The 19,689-nt window shown below is 36.7% G+C and overlaps 1 protein-coding gene across 1 annotated transcript in view; it reads right to left on the bottom strand.

The window, feature by feature from the left end:
- gal3st3 (galactose-3-O-sulfotransferase 3) overlaps nucleotides 1-19,002 on the bottom strand; it is a 28,149-nt gene extending 9,147 nt beyond the window's left edge. The window contains exon 1 of the mRNA XM_077227581.1: nucleotides 18,741-19,002. The gene's annotated coding sequence lies outside the window, so the exon portion shown is untranslated. The remainder of the gene's footprint in view (nucleotides 1-18,740) is intronic.
- Nucleotides 19,003-19,689: the final 687 nt, after the last annotated feature.

Below are 19,689 nucleotides of genomic sequence, written 5' to 3'. Positions count from 1 at the left end.
AGAGGGTATTTGTCGTTGCAAATGCTGAGAACTAGAAATCCACTGCCCAATATTCAAAGCTATCAAGCTCATTTCAATAGGATACAACTTATTTAAAAAAACAAACAAACAAACAGAAATGTCCGTTTAAATTATATTAAGTTGCAATGATCAACAACATTGTCTACATAACTTATCAAAAGAATAGCCTTTAATTTGTAACCATGCATTTATGTATGTTGTACTAGGTCTCCTGAATTTCTTGAATAGTGACATTTATCTAACTGACATTATCACACTTTCTGCGTGTGACCATTTTTGGATGGCAGAAGGAACATGACGAATTACACTATCTTTGCTGCTGATCAGTTTTTTTCATAGGGGTTTATCAGGGTACATTGATCATAAAATATGTGGATAGAAAAACAGGACCAGAAGTCATCTCTAATTGGTACAACAGGTATAAATTATAATAATTCTGTAACTCATTCAATACACTTTTATAGCATTTTCTCAACATATATTTTTTCCAAACCTGCTAACAGTTTGAGTTTAGAGCCTTACGTTTTCCCAGGTAGCATGGGAAAGATGGCAAGAAAAAGCATTTTTACTTTCAGTTCAAAGTATCTCCAAGTGATTCATATACGGGTCCTTCTCAAAAAATTTGCATATTGTGATAAAGTTCATTATTTTCCATAATGTAATAATAAGAATTAAACTTTCATATATTTTAGATTCATTGCACACCAACTGAAATATTTCAGGTCTTTTATTGTTTTAATACTGATGATTTTGGCATACAGCTCCTGAAAACCCAAAATTCCTATCTCAAAAAATTAGCATATCATGAAAAGGGTCTCTAAACGAGCTATTAACCTAATCATCTGAATCAACTAATTAACTCTAAACACCTACAAAAGATTCCTGAGGCTTTTAAAAACTCCCAGCCTGTTTCATTACTCAAAACCGCAATCATGGGTAAGACTGCCGACCTGACTGCTGTCCAGAAGGCCATCATTGACACCCTCAAGCAAGAGGGTAAGACACAGAAAGACATTTCTGAACAAATAGGCTGTTCCCAGAGTGCTGTATCAAGGCACCTCAGTGGGAAGTCTGTGGGAAGGAAAAAGTGTGGCAAAAAACGCTGCACAACGAGAAGAGGTGACCGGACCCTGAGGAAGATTGTGGAGAAGGACCGATTCCAGACCTTGGGGGACCTGCGGAAGCAGTGGACTGAGTCTGGAGTAGAAACATCCAGAGCCACCGTGCACAGGCGTGTGCAGGAAATGGACTACAGGTGCCGCATTCCCCAGGTCAAGCCACTTTTGAACCAGAAACAGCGGCAGAAGCGCCTGACCTGGGCTACAGAGAAGCAGCACTGGACTGTTGCTCAGTGGTCCAAAGTACTTTTTTCGGATGAAAGCAAATTTTGCATGTCATTCGGAAATCAAGGTGCCAGAGTCTGGAGGAAGACTGCGGAGAAGGAAATGCCTAAATGCCTGAAGTCCAGTGTCAAGTACCCACAGTCAGCTGCTGGTGTTGGTCCACTGTGTTTTATCAAGGGCAGGGTCAATGCAGCTAGCTATCAGGAGATTTTGGAGCACTTCATGCTTCCATCTGCTGAAAAGCTTTATGGAGATGAACTGGCACCTGGCACCTGCTCACAGTGCCAAAACCACTGGTAAATGGTTTACTGACCATGGTATTACTGTGCTCAATTGGCCTGCCAACTCTCCTGTCCTGAACCCCATAGAGAATCTGTGGGATATTGTGAAGAGAAAGTTGAGAGACGCAAGACCCAACACTCTGGATGAGCTTAAGGCCGCTATCGAAGCACCCTGGGCCTCCATAACACCTCAGCAGTGCCACAGGCTGATTGCCTCCATGCCACGCCGCATTGAAGCAGTCATTTCTGCAAAAGGATTCCCGACCAAGTATTGAGTGCATAACTGAACATAATTATTTGAAGGTTGGTCGGATGAAATATGCTAATTTTTTGAGATAGGAATTTTGGGTTTTCAGGAGCTGTATGCCAAAATCATCAGTATTAAAACAATAAAAGACCTGAAATATTTCAGTTGGTGTGCAATGAATCTAAAATATATGAACGTTTAATTCTTATCATTACATTATGGAAAATAATGAACTTTATCACAATATGCTAATTTTTTTAGAAGGACCTGTAGATAGATATGTATAGATTATATATCTATAGATAGATATCATATAGATTCAATAAATATTGCTGGGGTGGTTGATGGCTGCTTTGTCTACTCTTTGTTACAGTTAGGAAACTGGGTGTGCTCTTTGATACCAATCATTAATTTGAAAGCCACAGATCTATAAAACCGCATTCTTCCATCTTAAAAATTAAATCTAAATTATGACATACTGTTTGCACTCAATGAATGCAGAACAGTTAGTTAATGCATTCATGACTTACAACATAATTATTGTAATGCTATTATGGGTGGTTGCCCTGCACGTTTAATAAACAAACTCCAGCTGGTCCAAATTGCAGCCGCTAGAGTTCTTACCAGAACCAGGAAGTATGACCATATCAGCCCGGTTCTGTCAACACTGCATTGGCTCCCTATTAAACATCGTATAAATATTAAAATCTTGCTGTTTACATACAAAGCACTAAATGGTTTAGCTCCCCAGTAATTGAGCGAGCTCTTAAAGGGTTAGTTCACCCAAAAATGAAAATTAAGTCATTAATTACTCACCCCCATGCTGTACCAACCCCGTAAGACCTTCGTTCATCTTCGGAACACAAATTAAGATATTTTTGATTAAATCTGAGAGGTGGATCACTGCTACATAGGCTGCCTAAGGGAATGAAACTTGACGGCCCAGAAAGTCATTAAAGAACATGTTTAAATATTCCATGTGCCTACAGTGGCTCAACTATAAGTTTATCAAGCGACGAGAATACTTTTTGTGCAAAAAAACCCCATAAATAACGACTTTATTCGACTATTCCTTTTCTTCCTTGTGGGCCTTCAGACGAGAGTTCAAGAGATTTCCACGACGCATGCGCGAGAACTGAGAAGAGGCACATGGAATATTTAAAAATGTTCTTTAATGACTTTCTGGGCCGTCAAGTTTCATTCCCTCAGGCAGCCTATGTAGCAGTGATCCACCTCTCAGATTTAATCAAAAATATCTTAATTTGCTTTCCGAAGATGAACGAAGGTCTTACGGGGTTGGTACAGCATGGGGGTGAGTAATTAATTACTTAATTTTCATTTTTGGGTGAACTAACCCTTTAACGCATTATAGTCCTTCACGTCTATTTTGGTCTCAAAATTCTGGCCAGTTGATAATACCTAGAATATCTAAATCAACTGCTGGCGGTAGATCCTTTTCCTATTTAGCACCAAAACTCTGGAATAGTCACACTGGTGGTGGTTGAGGAGAGATTCCCTGATATCGTTGTGAAAGCGTTACAGGTGTATAGTAGTACATATGAAAGCACTATATAAATGCCTCATTCATTCATTCATTCAACTGTGTGTTTCTGTGACTTAAGTACATATACATAGTATATATTTAGTTATATATATATATATATAGTTGACACGTCACAAGGCAATATGGGTTGGAGATGTGTGTTCGGTTGCTCAAACGCTCAAGCTTTATTTCTTTTTTCAACTTCACCAGATTCGCTTCCATGGTGCTGTCAGTCTGTGAGGTAAACGGCTAATTGAAAAGGGGGAGGAGTCATTCAATATGTCCCGCCTTAGCTTCCTGTTTCAGAGGAAGTTACATCAACGCATCATACAAAGCTGCTCGTTCCAAGGCACTTCAGTGGGTCTTTAAGCTAACAGTGCAGCTCTAGACTCAAATACTATATTTATTTTTTATATATCACACCACAAAGCACCTCTAGAATATTTCATTGAACTCATGGTTGTAAAGCTCTCGCTCCTCATGCAGCCTGCACATCTGATGCGGCATTATTGTCTAAATTGTGACGTCAGAAAGACCAGCGATTTCAAACCGTGTTTTTGAGACTGTCTTTGATTCACTGCAGTTTTGAGGAGAAAATACTCAGCAATGGTGTTGACATGAATTTACACATGGTTTGTCCTAAAGCATATTAAAAACACCACATAGACATATAAACAATATTAAAAGCTTGATTTTCAGCACATGGGGACTTTAAGTAAACGTAAACAGTTGACAAAGAAAACACATGTGTAACAGTACGCAGCTCTTAAAGTGACATACTTCTGCCATCTCCATGATATCGTTAATTAATGAACACAAGACAAAGAGAAAATTCACTTGCTGTTCTTGACTGAATAACTTTCGTAACTATATTTGTTATGTATATTTTATCTTTAAAGTGCAGTGTTATTTCACATTTGATTACAGTTTCTGGTGAACGGTATTCAGCTACATTGACATGTTTTGCAATAAGACTCATAATAAACGTGAATAATATCCAGGTTTTTTTTACCTTACTGGAATCGAAATAAAGAGTTGATAAGCAAAATCAGCAAATCAAACGTTAACCAGCCCTAGTTACGACTAATTTTGGTACCGTGACGCATGACAACATCACAGTTTCTGCAGATTTATCGGCTGCACATCCATGTTGTGAATCTCCCGTTCCTCCACGTCCCAAACCTGCTCTGTTGGATTAAGATCTGGCGACTGTGGAGGCCGTTTGAGTTTAGCGAACTCATTTTCATGTTCAAGAAACCAGTTTGAGGTAATTTGGGCTTTGTGACATGCCACCACCGAAGACCATTTTTGACCCAGGAAAAAACGAGTGTAGCTCTCTATAAAACAAAACTGTATACCACTCAACATCTGGAATATCAGACAGACAATCTCATTTTAAGGACTACATAAACTCCGAACACTCATGCAATATTCTAGAGGTGCAATCAGATAAGAGCTTTTGACATGTGAAAGCAAATATTTAAAATACTGTACATCATGAACAGCCCTTAGGCGTGTCGCCTGAGATGTACGCAAATGTTGCTGTGACGCTTACAACTGGCTACTTATAACCATATTTACAGATTAGCTGAAGAACAAACCTTAAGAAATCAAAACAAAAGGCTTTGGTTATTTATTTTCACAGACCATTAGCCCTGCCAGTGTCATCTTCGCATTGCATGTTTGTGGTCTTTCATATGAAAGCTTTGTTCATCATCACAGCATGTGGCCAAAATTGTTTTGATGGCCCATGAACAGGCCACCAACCCCCCCCCACACACCTCCAACCTCAAGAGAAAACGCCAGTTGCCCCAAATACCCCCCAGAGATGAGCAGATTAGATGCGCAGACGTCTCTTTACTAACTCCACTAATTCCTCCCTCAAGCTGGATGTTTACTTGTGTCCTTGACTTGTAGATTTCACAGTTTGGTCTGTCTATTTTAAAAAGCAACTAGTTTTTCAACTAATCAGCTATGCTAGTTAATGGTTGCAACAGACCAGAAAACCATGGCATTGAATTTTTGTTTGTTTGTATATAATTTAATGCCACACAAGCTGCCACAGCTTTATTAATGCCCAGAAACAAGTGAAAAAAGAAGAGTAAGTAAATTAATAAATGACTAAACTATGCTGTATATAGACAACAAATAAAAACAGTTTATAAAAGGTTATCAAAATATCTAAAACTTAATCTGGTCTTTTTCTAAATCTAAATCTTTTCATAAGAATCAAATCAAAAAGTACAGAGTCATACAATGGAAAAAATTTTATTGGAGTACTCAATAATAATAATGATATGTTTTGTTTAAATAGCACCTTTCAAGAACACAAGGACACTCTACATAATATTGACAAGTAACAAAAAAAATACAGATATACAATCAGGGTATAACAACAGGAACAGGCAGTTAGACAGGTGATCATATAACTTACAAGACAATAACCAAAATAATTATGAATCTGAAAATGAAAATTAACTTCATTATACTTAATGTAAATAAATGAGTTTTATGTTCAGTTTTAAAGAAATGGAGTGAGGAGACAACTTGTTCCTTTTCTGAGATGCTGAACGCCCAACCACCAACAAACATATAGTCTGAACTTGGGTAATACAAGCACATTTTCAGAAATCGGTCTCAGAAATGTATGGGTGTATAAATTATGTAAGATATGAAGGTGCTAAGACATGGCAAGTCTTAAAAACTAGGGCAAGTATTTTAAACTGAATGTGATAGACAATAGGGAGCCAGTGTTGCTGAAGGATGGGCGTGATGTGAGCTGATTTTTTGTTGAATGTAGGGCCACGAGCAGCTGAGTTTTTAATTAGTTGCAAGAAATTAAGGGCATTAGTGGATAGGCCACAAGACAGAGAGTTGCAATAGCTCATACGCGAGGTTACAAAAGCATGGGCAACAGTTTCAGCATTTTTGAGATTTAACGAAGGTTATACAGCATATGCATAATGTTCCGGTTATAACAGCCTTCCGGTTTACATCAGAGCTGCTCAATCTGTAACTGTTTTTAAATCCTCTCTTAAAACCTATTTTTTTTCTTTAGCTTTTAATTCATTGTGAGCTTCTGTCATGATTGTGTGGTTTGTCTTTGTTCTTTATCTTGTGTATTGTTCAGCACTTTGGTCAGCCCTGTTTGCTGTTTTTAAATGTGCTATATAAATAAATACAAACTTGAAACTTGAATGTTACGAAGATGGAAAAAACAGGATTAAACAAGCTGGCTATAGTGGCTAATATGGGGTTCAAAGCTTAATGTAGAGTCAAATAGTACCACAAGACTGCATACAGTGGGTGAAAAACAGAATTGGGCTGAGCAGTCAGAAAGATTTGTGTATCTATGGAAATTAAGACCATGATGCCGGATGATCTGACCAAGAGAAAGCATGTAGACTAGAAATAGAAAGGGACCAAGAACGGATCCTTGTGGTACACCACGGGAAACAGTGATAGAGCGAGATGTGCGTTTATTAATGCTGACAAATTCTTGCCTGTCTGAGAGATATGAACTTAGGCACTGAAAAACATTACCAGTGATACTAATATCAGTTAGACAAGATAGGAGTACAGAATACCAAACAGCATCAAAAGCTGCACTCAGTTTCAAGAGGACCAGAAGGAGGAGGTCGTTCACTACTCTTCAAAGAGCAATGTGTTACTTGCAGTTTCTTTGTGAAATGTACTAGCAATTTCTGAGTGAATTTTTTTCTACACCATTTTTTTTATAAAAGAGATAAAACCATCACATGCAAAGATGTGCATGACTTCTAAAAATGTGCATTAATAAAAATGAGCTCAATTGAGGCGCATAAACTACGATGGAAACACATTTACCAAATAAAATCCCTTGATGCGCAACAACAAAATCATGTGACTTTGCTTCAACAGTGGATGTGATTGGATAACTAGACTAGCCAGCGGACTAGAGTAATCACATCTCAAATGTTGGTTTGGTCATTCTGAAATACCTGAGCCAAAGTCTGACGTCAAAATGTTTGGGTTTAATTTCCTCCCAAAAGCGTTTCACATGATTGCGTTCCCAAACACCAAGCATCCGCTTTTGAACGCAAGATAACATGACCATATTTATTGGATTTCGTACAAAAAAAAAGAGCTAAAGTGGCCTCCCCAATTAAAACAACTATTTCTCACGACAAAAGGAGATTTTTTTTTAACACATGGGGTGGAAAGTTTATGTGATATTACATGTTTTATGTGATATTCCAAAATTGCGTATAAGTTAAATTTGCAACATTGGATGAACGCATAGCTACTCGTAGCCAGAAAGAGATGAAACTGTATGAAATATCACGATATTCATAACACGATTATAGCATCCAAAATGATCATAGTTATCAATATTATCACGTTATTTTTTTAAAGTGTTGAAAATGTTCAAAAAGTACTAATACACAGACTGAATTCATTTCAAGTTTTATGTCGAAAACCAAAAATTAAATAAAATTAGCCTCGCAATGAACAATGCACTCTTTATTGCATTAAAATAATAACATTAACAACAATGGCTATGATTTAAAATGAACTACTAATATTAGTTGGTTGACACACAATGACACGCTATCTACTGACATGTTTAAATAATGTAGACAAAAAAGTTTTTTAAAATGATAACTTCATATCATTTTTATGAAAAGGAGAATGCACATTAGCTTATTTTCCATCTACTGGTTAAAATTTACAACGATTTTCACATTGATCTGAACAAAAATGACAAGACATGCTGAATGAAAATTTAAATCTACTTTCTGACAGTAGGTGGCGCTTATGAAACCGCAAAAAGCGAGCTATTTTCTTAATGAAAATGTTAATACACAAAGCAGCGCTGTGCTCATAAACACTGCTTTATTAGGAATTGCACTGAGGAAGATAAAATGCAAATCCCATCGAAACTTTTCTAAAGAGTCGGTTCTCCTTTATATATTCATAGAATTCATTAATTAATTCGTACATTCTTTCATATAATTTCCCTCAGCACTTTGCTTAATTCTGAACAGTATCTTCCAAGAGTTTTTCAAATCGCGGTAATCAAATTTTAATGATAATTAAGATATGAAATGGAAATACTAACCATCAGGAATTTTTATTGTGGTTTATCGAAAACTGGTAACCATTTCATCCCTATTTGACATAATATCACCTCATTCTGACCTACTAGTTCATGCACCGAACAACTAATTAGTGCAAATCTGAATCCGAATATAACTATGACAACAAAGCGGCTTATAAGCATCTCAGGTCACTCATAATTATGCAGCATAAACAGTGAAAAATGTTCCTCTGGTTAATAGGGGAACAGTTTGTTTTCTCACATCAATGAAAATAGAACAAGATGTAATAATTCATGAAGAAGGTTTAATGTTAGAAATGCATGATTAACTAGTCCTTTAAACTGCAAACTAGAAACATTTAAAATAGATAAGCCTTTCCAAATCAATTAAGTTTTTGCTAAAGGATTTGATAAGTCCAGCAAATAAGGACAGAGGTGGCAAGAGCATCCCAAAAGGTCATGGGTTCAAATCCCCAGGCGCTCGTCTAACTAATCCCCCACGGTCCAAACCATCCCGAGAGCCAGACAGCGCTGCTCCGCCTGCAACAGACGAGCCAAGCGCGAGATTGAATTATTGTGCGAGATGTAACAATCAGTGCAGAGCTGTTTGGCCCATACTAGCGCCTGCCATGTTTATGGGCTCGGACAGATGGCAAAACCTCTGGTGTAGTGCTGAAGGGAGATAAATGAAAGCGATCAAGAGGTGTGTGTGTGTGTGTGTGTGTGTGTGTGTGTGTGTGTGTGTGTGTGTTTGTGTGTGTGTCAAAGAATAAAGGATGGGAACATTACGTCCAGAAACATGCACATGAGTTGCAGACGGTGCTGCTTCACAACGCATTATAAGCTCATTTACATTTTATACATGGTTACTGTGGCGATTAAAAACTCAGTGCTCGAGGGGACGATAGAGTTTACTTCAAATGTTGATCCGGTTGCAGGTTATAGCTTATAGCGCCATAAGTGTTTGCATTCATATATATGCCTTGTTTGGGTTATTAAAGTACATTTTGGGACTAAAAGAAGTTTTGATACTTACGAAAACGGCAGTTTGTGATAGGGCTGAACGATTAATCGCATTTGCGATAATATGGCGATATCATGAAATGCGATTTTGTAACCGCAAAAGCTGCGATTACACTGGTCACGTGACACGCGAGAGAAAAGCAGTCTGCAGATCAAGCATCAACTTGACACGCTACGCATAGGTCTGGCATACAGGAAAGAACAGTTTTTTTTATGTATGTGATATTGTGTTATTTATTCTCTCTCCAACAATTCTGGATCGATTCAGAGAATTTCAGAATCGAGTCTGAGATTAGTTTTTAAACACAGATGCCTGATGACGCTGCGCGTGCTTTAGAAACTACCGTATTCTGCTTGCTTCTAATTTCTCTCTCTCACACACACACACACAATGTGTAATGTGTTTTTGTTCCTCTTTATTTACTAGCTTTTATATTTTTAAGCTATATTAGTTTATAGCCCATTTAAAATTCTTAACATGTAATTGGTTTAATTAAAGTTTATATATATATATATATATATATTTAAAGTATTTATATTTACACATGTATTTAAATACATATTTTAAGTGTTAAAGATTAATTAATGAGAAAAATTAGATAGGATCATAAGCTGCCTAAAGATTCCCATCCCTACTGTACAATGATTTATTGCTTATCTTTGTCGACTAATACAGAAGGTAAAGAAATTAAAGTTATCGCATATTAAATCGCAATCGCAATATTGGTTAAAAAAAAATCGCAATTAGATTATTTTCCATAATCGTTCAGCCCTAGTTTGTGAGTTGATGAAGAGCTAATAATTACATAGAATGTACTGTAAAATTAAAATGAACGGTGATATAACTTAGTGCGATTATCAAGTCAAAGGCTGCGATGTAATTAAATGACTATATAGTGTGATGTGCTGCGTGTTTCAGAGCGAAGCACGCACCGTCTTCACGTGAGCAGCTTATGATCAGGGGCCTCATTTATAACCATTGAGTACGCACAAAACAGGCCCTGAAAGAGGCGTACGCCACTTCCGACGCACAAGTTGTGATTTATAAAAACAAACTTGACGGGAAAATGTGTGCACCTGCTCGCAAACTCTGACCCATGCGTACGTAGTTTTGGAGATGGAGCAGTTTGGCGACACGGATGGTGAGCTGGAGTTACATGTCTTTTTGGTCACTTTTGGACAGAAAATCTAAAGAAAATGATATACAGAAAGATAACACAAATATAATTTCCCTCACCAAGCTTATCACATGAAGAAAACATCCATCCCTTCTTAAATGTCCGCGCCAGCGAGCGCGTTTGGCTGTTTAGTGAAACTGACGCATATCTAAAACCGTATCTTCATTATAAATCCTAATCATAAATACAGTGCATGTTCACAATAACTTAACAGTTTAAATAAATAAAAGAATGATTTAAACTATGTTTTACTTCTGATGTAAACATTTAGATTAAATATGCCTTTCTGATTAATGGAGTTAAACACTTAAATTACATGAAATCATTACTGAGAAGTTACAATATTTTGTATCTTCAATAAATAGAAATATCTGTTGTGGATGCAATGCTCTCGAACACTTTTCCTCTGGCATGCTGTGTTTTAATGTTTTAACTACAGAGATAATTGCTTATCATGATAATAGCAGATTGTCTGAGAAAATAGTTTCGTGCAAATAATGCACAACAAGTTCTATCCATTTCCATTAAAAATATAAATCAATTAAAAATACTCTTTGGCCAGTGGGAAAGATTGAGAAAAACTTTCTCTGAAATGTATTTTACACTATTTGATTTATTTATTCAAAAACAAGGCAAGGATAGGCTACTAAATGATTTTTATTAATGTAAATAATGTGACAGCAAATCTATCAAAGGATATGCATAGTAAAACTAGGCGTTGTAAGCTCCATATATGGTTGTTTCGGGGAGGAGACGCATGTGCGCACAATCTTCCGCTAACTGGGATTTATAAAGCGAATTCTGCGCAGGTTCTGGCGTACGCACGGTTTTATAAGTCTGAATATTTTTTTGCGTACGCCATTTTTGGCTTTCTGCCGCACGTACACTTTTAGTAAGGATCCTACGCACAGTTTTATAAATGAGGCCCCTGGTGTTTGCAGCGTCTCAGAGCTGCTCGATTTACAGTAAATGCAAACAAAGCTTTTGGGAACGCAACGTGTGCAAGTTTAAAAAAAAAAACATTACACATTGGCATAATTTCCAACATTTTTGTGGACAGACGTTCACAGCAGAATGAGGGTTGGAACGTTTGAAAGCGGAGAACTTAAAAACGAAATATTAGTATATTCACTTATAGTGTAAAATAAAAAAATTATGAAAACTTAACTATTCTTGCATTTTATAATAAAATTGTAAATTACAGCAGTAATATATTTTAATATAGACAAGAATCTTCATTTTTTATAATTAGTTTAAAAATTACAAAAATAATAATAATTATTATTATATTAATAACTATAATTTATCGGTGCTCGGGCCATAAAATATTTTTTTCCCCCTTTAATATCCAGCTAAAAATTCAAAATAAAACACTTGGTAAAAGTATCTTATTGTTAAACGACATCAGAGAACAGCAAACATGTGAATGTGTCGTAAAATTAAATCTCAGTGCGTAAATATTTGATGTCCAATACAAAAAATGGTCGAAAACACCAGCTAATACTCGCATTTTGAAATTCAACTTAAGTTTGCATAGCGTGAAGCATTTGTAGAGTGCTAGATGTATGCAGAGATGAAAAGAAAAAGGCGGCATGATTCAGGAAGAAAAAGAAAAAACGACGACAGCAGCATCACTGATGAAAGAGAGGCATCAGCGGGGTTTACCGCGAGCTGTCGCTGCACCGTTACTGGGATCCACTTACACTCCTGCTGTCTGAGCACCAAGAGACGGGGGGGTTAAACCGCAAGGCTTTGTGTCTGTGTGTGCATGTTTATGTGGTTATTGGATCTTTTGCTGGCAAGGAGCATCTGTAATAGACCGACAGTCAAGCCCCTTTCTGAAGAGCTTTTAATTAATCCTTCAGCGACCCGGCCATCCACCGCAAGTCTGGGAATAAAAAAAAAAAAAACAACAAAAAAAAAACAAGTGTTGGATGGTATACATTCGCAATGACATGATACTGCACCATTTCATATCTAAATACCTGGAGGACCTACAATATTAGCCCCCCAAAAAACTGCATTATACTGATATTTTGAGTGAAATCCCTTAATTTGAAGTCAACTTCACCTTTCGGTGTTAAAAAAATAGATCTGAAAAAGTCAACATCTTTGGCTCATTATGTAATCGGACCACCAAAAGTAAGCACATTTTTATATCTTATTAATAGTGATAATGTTTTGACTATATATATATATATATAAAAAATATTATATTAAATTAATTTATATAAAAAAGGTATTCATTACTATCATTAGTATTCATTATACTGACTCAAATCTGCTTATAGTTGAATTGATGAACTTTACAGTTATTGAATTAAACTGAATCAACACTCAACTGTATAGTATAACCGACAAATGATACTATTGTCTTTTTAGAGCTGCTTTACAGCAGAAATTAAAAACGTTTGCATCATTTATTATTATCCTGTTTATTCCTCCCTGTAAAGCTGCATTGAAGCAATCTGTATTGTATAACGCGCTATAGAAATAAAGCTGACTTGACTATTAAAAATCTATTTTCTGATTAGATAATAAATCTGACTTTCTAAACATCAACATTGTGTAATAAAACGAGTGCATGACAGCTGGAAAAAAACAACGGCTGAAAACCACAAGCTGACAGCTATATAGCCATCCAATGTTTTCATTGGAGCACATTGAGAAAACAAACCGTGACTGTACAGATTTATTTCCATTCACAAAGAGACGACAGGATGAAAAACGCTGCTTTGAAATGCAATATCACAGAGACTACCGCAGTGGCTAATTTCACTCTGTTGTTACACTGAGGTCAAAGTGGAACCGTTTGATACGACAACAGAAGTTTTTCAACGACATAAGAGGGAAATATTAAACCTTCAAAGGGCCTGTGAGGAGCCATTGAGCTTTTCTTAATCTGCATATCAAAACAAGTTGGTCTAAGTTTCACCAAAGAACCAGAAAGTGTTGAAACGGTTCATGGGAAAGTCCTCCATTTATTCTGTAAACTAATTCATTTTCCAAGGCATGTGTGCACAACAGAGTGATCGTTAGCTTTGCTAATGTCAAGCACAATTGGAATCGATTGTGGGTGGATTTACCCGTGAAAAGCACTGTTTGTGTTGCTACTGCTGATGTCAAACATTACAAATCACTTGCTAATAATGGATGTTTGACACTGCATTAACATTGCAAACAGTGACCAACAATGATAAAAAATATTTTATATAAGATTAAAAAAAAAAAGTCGACCTGAAGTCAATCATTTTATTCCTTAAAACTCATCTTTGATCAGCAAAATTAAAAAAATCCTTATGCCTTAAAATAACTTGAATGTAACTCGACACCCTTGCCTCATTTAGTATACGCGGTTCTATGAATATGCAAATGAGCCCCGCCTCCACTCACTCACACAGCTCAGAGATCCACTCGTTGACGATCACATGTTGATCTGATTGGTTACAAGGTAGTTCGTGACGTCAGAAACACCAGCGATTTTAAACTGTGTTTTTGAGACTCTTTGATTCACTGCAGTTTTCAGGGAAAAATACTCAGCAATGCTGTTGACTTATGAATTTGCATATTGAAAACACCACATAGACATATAAACAACCTTGATTTTCATCACAGAGGGACTTTAATGTATTTGAAAGTGCCTTTTCTGCTCATTAAGGCTGCAATTATTTGCTCAAAAATAGAGTAGAACCAGTGAAATATATGAAATTTTAAATAACTTTTCGATGTGAATATATAGTAAACTGTAATTTATTCCAGTAATCAAAGCTGAATTTTTCAGCATAATTACTCCAGTTTTCAGAGTCACATGATCCTTCAGAAATCATTCTAATATGATGATTTGATGCTCAAGAAACATTTATTATCAGTGTTGAAAGCAGTTGTGCTGCTTCATATTTTTGTGGAAACTGATGAATAAAATGTTTCAGGATTCTTTGATGAATAGAAAGTTGAAAAGAGCTGTACTTATTTGAAATAGAAATCTTTTTTAACATTATAAATAAACATCTTTACTGTCACTTTTGATCAATTGAATGCATCCTTGCTAGATAAAATATTGCTGACCCCCAAACTTTTGAATAGTTGTGTATTATATAGTAAAACCACAAACCTCTTATATCTTATCAAACACTGTTATTGTCCGGTTTTGAAATCATTCGTTTTTCCACTCTTCAGTTTTAACACCAAACAAACACACAATTACCCTTTATTTGCACTGAGAGAACACAAGTAAGGCCGAAGGATAAGATACATATTAATATACATGCAGCTCCTTGATAAAGCAAAATGGACATTAATAGCCAAGTGGAAGAAAAAGAGGATGAGAAACAGATGAAAAGAACCAAGAAATGCAGCAAGCCTCTCAGAGGAGGGAAATTAAAGGTCACGGAAAAGGTTGAGACCAGGGAAACCAAGAGAAGATGATGGCGGGTTTAATGAGTGCAGTAAATTAGTCAGACAAACAGCCAGGCACATATATGCAAGCAAAAACACACACTTTCCCGCTTTCACTTTTCTCTGGAGCAGCAAAAACCCTACCAGTAAATATTTAATCACACAGGCGATCTAATCAGATTCCCACTTTAAATGCCGACTCATACCAGCACAGTAGAAACAGAAGATCGGACAAGCAACCAGACGCCATGTAGACCCGTCTCCACATCTCACTTTACCTTCTCAAGTGCACAGAACACAAACATACGCCTTGACATCACTTTGATCGTACCACCATCACAATTTATGAGAATCACAAGGCTTATGATTGGCCTGATGTTTATAGAGTTATAAAGCTGTTCCGTAAATTCTGTTTTAGAGTCGTTGTACTTTGCCCCATCAGACTAGTTAAGCACCAATTGAAGTGTGTATTAATAATGTAAGCGAATCATGTATCATGAACACACGTTCTCCTATTGACTTTCAGGGAGAGTGGCGATCAAACACAGCGACTGCTCTCACAACAAAGCCGTTTCAAGATATATTACTGCAGTCATGGGATATCCAAGCACCAAGATTGTAATTATACTCGGGCTAACCAAGTCAACCAGTCTAGTAACAGCAACTAAGCAAATCTAAATTAATAAACTATAGTAACATCAACAAAAATGCTAACTTTACTCTTAATGTAGCTACTAGTTCTATAACGGGTCGGTTTTATTATTATTGATAAACGTTTGACGGCATTGAACTTCATGGTTGACGTTTGTTCATTAAATTTACATTCAACTTTTAAATTATTATTGAAAAAAGTAGGGATGCACGATATATTGGCCACCATATCGGTATCGATTCATTTTTAATGCTATCGTTATCGGCCCCGTTAAGAAATTTTGCCTAATGTATTAAATGCAATAAATAATGGATTATTTCCTTCAGCTGAGACACTTCAGATGCAACGGTTCACAATTATGGTTTTAAATGGCTTGAAATAGTGCAACTGAGCAAGTCTGTCATTTCGGCTGCATAAAATTATTATGAGAACATTATTATGTAAAATGTTTGCTTGAGACATGGTGAGACTTTTGTTTTTGTAATCACACTCTCAAAAATTATATAAAAATTTGGATTTAGATTTATCGGCCGGTTATCGGCTTACAAACATGAAAAACTGTACCGGTTATCGCCCAAAATGTTCATATCGGTTCTTCCTTAGAAACATTTTTGACAGCAAGTCACCATGAAATGAAATTGGCTAATGTCTTTTCTGTGATTTCTTCTCATTTTGCAAAGCAGAGCTATTTTCTGTGAATGTGCGAGACTTATGATTCATTAACCGCTAAAGGTAAGCAAATAGAATAACAACAAAGTGCAGCAAATGGTAAAAAAAAATGTGCGTTTATGATCATGATAAATTAAAATAATATGATAAATACCAGTTTGCATAACAGACGGATAAAATAACTGGAACCGAATGACACCGGAAGGCTTGCAAAGAAATGAACAAATGTTTGCACTTGCTCTTACGTTAAAATGAAGCTGGATTGTGAGGTATATGAGGCATTTATGAGCAAGAAAATAAAATGTAGGGCAGGACTTGATTTTGTCCAATGGAAAATGATTGGATTGTTGTCATTCGCCAATTACTGCGATCATGTTATTGGACAAACTTACACGTCATCAGAGGCTGCGGCTGTGTGAGAAATCACCCCTATGCCGTTAATTAGGGCACTATTAGCGCCACTTGTAGCCTAGTGGTGTCCGAAACCATAGTGGACGTTATTGAGAGCACTCCTTCAATCCCATAATGCACTGCAATAACGAGTGTACAACCGATTTATGCTGTACATCCCATAATGCAGTGTGAGAGTCGCACCAAATTAATGAATATGGCGAGTAATTGGTGGTAGATTTTACTAATAAAGTGATAGAGCCAGAAGAATAACGTGAAAATTTTATGTCTTTCTTGGTATCATCCGTTGAGCTTATATTACATTTTACGTTTGCACAATACGATGATTTAAGAGTCTTCAGACGTTTCAGTGTGGATGAGAAACATTTGGAAAATGCTAGTCTGGAAGGAAAATTTTGTTCATAAATGTATCTGGATTAATGTAGACATAACCAGAATGTGGCACATCAACTGAATGATGTGCACAGATAAACATTGCAGCTTGCAACATTACATGAAAAACTGAAGTGTCAATTTTGATTTTTTATTGTGACTTTAAAATTGTGCATTTTGTAAAAATGAAAGATCCACAATTTCATTCAACAACCAAAATGGATTTCAATAAAGACTGTTGTGTATTAAATAATGACAGATGGGAGGATTCAAAATAAAAACGTTTTGAAAAGGTCAATAATTCAATTTTGTGCTGCAAAAATTACTCTCTGCTGATGAAAATGTTTCGGGTTCTTCACACTGGTGTCAATCTGGGCTGGTAACCTACGTCTGCAAACTGGGATTACAATCCGGCTTGAGCAAGACCTCTGGAAACCAGTTTACTCGAAGGCTGTCATCACTCTCCCTTAATGTTTATTGAGCACTGGATTCAAATACGTTAAAGATCAACTCTTTCTTTCTAGGTTAGATTAGATTCGTATGAGCTCTGAAATTAAATAAATCTTGATTTTGAGAACATCTTAATTTTAATACATTTTTAAACTCTGAAAATATTATTTTTTCCTCTTTATTGTGTTGGCAATTAAGAATTTCAAATTCAAGCTCTTGCACACCGTTTCCTCTTAATTTCAGGGTACAGATTATATAATTTTATCAATGCACCATAATATTTCCTACATTTGTTTCACCAGATGATGTTAAGCCTCATTATCTGACGTGCTAAAAAGGATTAATCATTTTCTAAAGGGAACTAGGAACAGCAGGACAAACAGAAAAAGATAATGTGAAGCAGACTAGATCATCTCATACCACACAAGCCTGATGTGCTAAAGGTAGGTGTGTTTATTAATGCATTTTGCATTGCAAATCACTCAGTGACAGGTCAGTTCCACACTAGACAGGTTTATTAATATGTTATATGGGGAGAAAAAAAAATAAGCAGTTGCCAGTTAAAGGCACCCAGCATCTATACTTGGAGGACAGCAGAACTTCCCATTTTTCGTTTTCAGCTCAATTGAATGTATGTGTTTATCCCAGATGAGCTGTTTGATCGCTTTAAAATATTTCAAAGCTAAATGAACATTATTTCACGTTAAAACTGGAACAAACGTCATTCAAATGAACTATCTGATGTCAGATGATCATGTGTGAAGCCGGCTGCTGATTCACTGCCCAAATACTGTAGATCCTCACAGGTGAATCTGTCATTTAAAACCTGATTTATAGCATGCAGTCCTGAAATCAATATCAATAAATCAGCTGATCACCAAAAGGAATCAGAAAGGTGAATGAGAAAACGCCGATGCATTTGATTTCTGCTGCAAACGCACCACATTTATCATGAGATCAGAACCATGTAAAACCATCACAAACCAGTAAGTGATACGAGACAGGTGTGCTGTCAATCCAGGCCAATGACTGCGATCAAGCAATACGGGAGCAAGCTACTCTTATTTTCACCCACCTTTGTCATCTCACGCTCCCGCGACTGGTGATGGATAGATGCAGTTTTGGATCCGCGCAGTCAAACAATGGCTCCGAAACCGCTTTAAATTCGCTCGTCCGCTGTTATTTCAGCGCAGAATAAACGGACGCGATCCGCGCGAGAAGCTGAGGTGTTCGGTAGGTCATCGGAGTTTATAGCGGCGCGTCGCGTCGGTTGCCGCTGTCTGTCATCACGCGCCTGCACCGTGCGCCGCCTCTCTCTCGCGCCAGCGATTCACGACGCACGCGCGTGGAAGGTGCACGAATTTAGGGGCGGAGAGCATCCACAATTAACTTTCTGGCTGATGAACTGAGAAAATAAATGGAATTTGTACCGAAAACGAATATATATTTAGCATTATTTCGATAAAAAAAACTATTTTATGCCTGAATGACAAATTATTTATTTAGACGTTTTCCCTTGCATGTTTCTGGTCATTTGTAGACTACTTCTGAGGGAAATTTAACATGGCTATGGTCCAGTCCACTTTTAGACACGCACTTGCGGACTTCCCTAAGCACAGACAGAGGGAAGTTAGCGAGTGAAGGGCATGACAATTTTGGACTGGAACGCGGCCCATCAGTCCATGCGGCGACACATTCCCGGTGTAGGCCACTCAAAAATTGTCACGCTCGGATCGTTAGACTTCTCCAGATATTATTCTCTTGTTGTGAACACGAACGTTAATGTTTTTATTGAACAGTAATTTACAAACTCCAATAGGGAACAATAATATGCATATGAAAATATACACAAATAACATGTAATTAAATCTGCATTCGCATATCTGTGCATATGCCTAAATAGGTTCATGTGTGTATAAAATAAACAACAGCATATTTAGTCCAATGAACAAAAGCATAATCTTCAAACGATCACGGGGTTAGGATGAGGAAAATAAATAAAATTGAAGCATGTACAAAAATTT

Source organism: Siphateles boraxobius, unplaced genomic scaffold (assembly GCF_051911475.1).
Source record: "Siphateles boraxobius isolate OS27281-9 unplaced genomic scaffold, OSU_SipBor_1 130, whole genome shotgun sequence".
Classification (NCBI taxonomy): domain Eukaryota; kingdom Metazoa; phylum Chordata; class Actinopteri; order Cypriniformes; family Leuciscidae; genus Siphateles; species Siphateles boraxobius.
The sequence above is the reverse complement of the archived record's forward strand: the minus strand, read 5'-3'. Positions and strand labels throughout refer to the sequence as shown.